Raw genomic sequence first — 2,200 nt, forward strand, 5'->3', positions numbered from 1 at the left:
GTTCAACAAGATTCAAGCTTCTGCTGTTTGGCCTTAAGGATGCTGATGCTGAACACACACACCATAAAAACAATTTGACCTACAATAGAAACTAGACATGATGGTGCGATTGCAGTTGCAGGTAGATGGACTTGTCTGCCTTTGGACTGGCTATCACCAGCCTCCAGTCTTCATGCTAAGATAAGCTAACTAGCTGTATTATATCAGCACGCTGACAGAACCGTGGTACCATGTGGTGTTATGACACTGGCTTCCTGAAGCAAAGCACTGTTCTGTCAGAGCTCCAGCAGCACTCTGGTATCCACACTGCATGCAGAAGCCAGCGCATTCCCCGAGCGTTTGGTGAGGCCTGGTCTCCACGAGGCTGTTGCCGGACAGGGAGGAATCCTGCCACCCTCCCCCGTCTCCCCTCCGGGGGCCTCCGAGTGGTCGCAGCAGGGAGACGGAGGGGCGGCGAAGCTTGAAATGACAAGAGAGAGTGAACAGCAGAGAGGCAATGCTTTTAAAGCTACAGACTAATTGGAGAATAATTATCCCCCCGCAGTACTTCAGCTAGAAAATATGCTCTGTGAGCTAAAGTCAAATATCTGAGACCATTGTTCACATTTGAACAATGAATTTATTCCAAAAAAAAAAAATGGCTGCAAAAACGCTTTTCATTCCTTATTCTGTGATTTTAAACACATCAGCCCGTGTAAAAAAAAAAAAGTCTCGTTACATCAATACTCTTAATATATTCACTCAGCAGAAACAAGCCCACAGCTCCTGTTGGAGTGCTGAGCAATAAACGGCGGAGATGAAACACTTTGCAGTAACACTGCTTTTTATGCTCCCACCTATTCGCCATGCCAGCAGCTCGTTTGAGCCTCTCCGCTACAACTTGCATTGGCATCCTCGTTTGTGGGCAGAATGTGTCTCTGTAAAGTTTAAGCAGCATTGGCGAGTTCTTTGTGCAGATGGTTCCTCCATCCCTGCGCTGCTCGCTGTGTGTTTTTAAGTCTGCCAGGAGCTCTCCTTTCTCTTCACTGTGAATAAGTCACTGACGGAGGAATTCGTTTCGACTCTCTCGTTTTAACAGCGTCCCTCGCTATAGGACGTGTTTACTCGCTCTTCTGGCAATTCTGACCTTCAGAAGCATAAATATAATGGAGACGGTTTGCTGTGGTACTGACTGCAGCACAACCGCCTCTGCTTAAATGAAAGTGCATCACTTCAGTATGTCTGCTAAAGAGCTGTTGGGACACTGTGCTGGTCTCCTCTCACACTAACTAACTAACTAACACCACATCCACTCCTCCTGAGGTGCTTGTCATAAAGCTCCTGCCTTTACATGCATTTTGTGCACATTATGAATCCTCCTGGTGAAACGTGTGCCATTACTCTCATATTTAAAGACCATCTCATCCCCCCTCCTCCTCTTCACAGCAGCCAGCTCCAGTGCAGCCATTATGATCAGATATAAACACTTGTGGTTTGTGAGAGGTTTGAACAGCACCGCTTACAACCAACCGGCTCTAATGGAGCGACGGATACACAGCAGCGTTTGGCTTTCTTCAGCCACGTGTTGCCCTTTTCTTATCTGTTTTTCTTTCTACTTGTTGAAGCTGTTTTAATGCTTTAATGTCACTCAAGCTCTCAGGTGTGATCTGCGTTTCAGAGCTGGAATCAGTCCTAACGTGGTCCACGGCAGTCGGCTCTCACCTGCATCAGAGGACATTTGCATGAAGCTGAGCTTTTTATAACTTTCCCCCGTGGAGGAGTTCGGTGCCTTTTGAGTCCGTGGAGCTCGGCGGGGGGCTACAAGGCCGGAGCTCGTTCACAGCGAGCAGCAGGTGTGTTGAAGCAGCGTCTGCAGCCACACTGTGAGGCTGTGCTTTCCAGTTCAAATCATCTCATTTATACAGCACCAAGTCGTAACACGTGTCATCTCAAGACGCTGAATACAGTCAGATCAGAGCCTGGCAGCTTTATATAAGGAATTCCCCCATTTACAGCTCTTAGTAACGAGGAAAACTCCCTTATAGCTTAAAGGCAGCAATGAATCCTTTAATACACAACGGACGTCCTCGTGTTGAGTCCTGAGCTCCATCACAGGACATTTTTATTTTACTGTTAAAAAGTGAAGTAGTAATCCGATGATCTCACACAGACAAGATGTTATAAATAAACTAACTGAACAAACTGCTGTTAGTTTAGATGG

Source organism: Stegastes partitus, unplaced genomic scaffold (genome assembly GCF_000690725.1).
Source record: "Stegastes partitus isolate 25-593 unplaced genomic scaffold, Stegastes_partitus-1.0.2 Scaffold687, whole genome shotgun sequence".
NCBI lineage: Eukaryota > Metazoa > Chordata > Actinopteri > Pomacentridae > Stegastes > Stegastes partitus.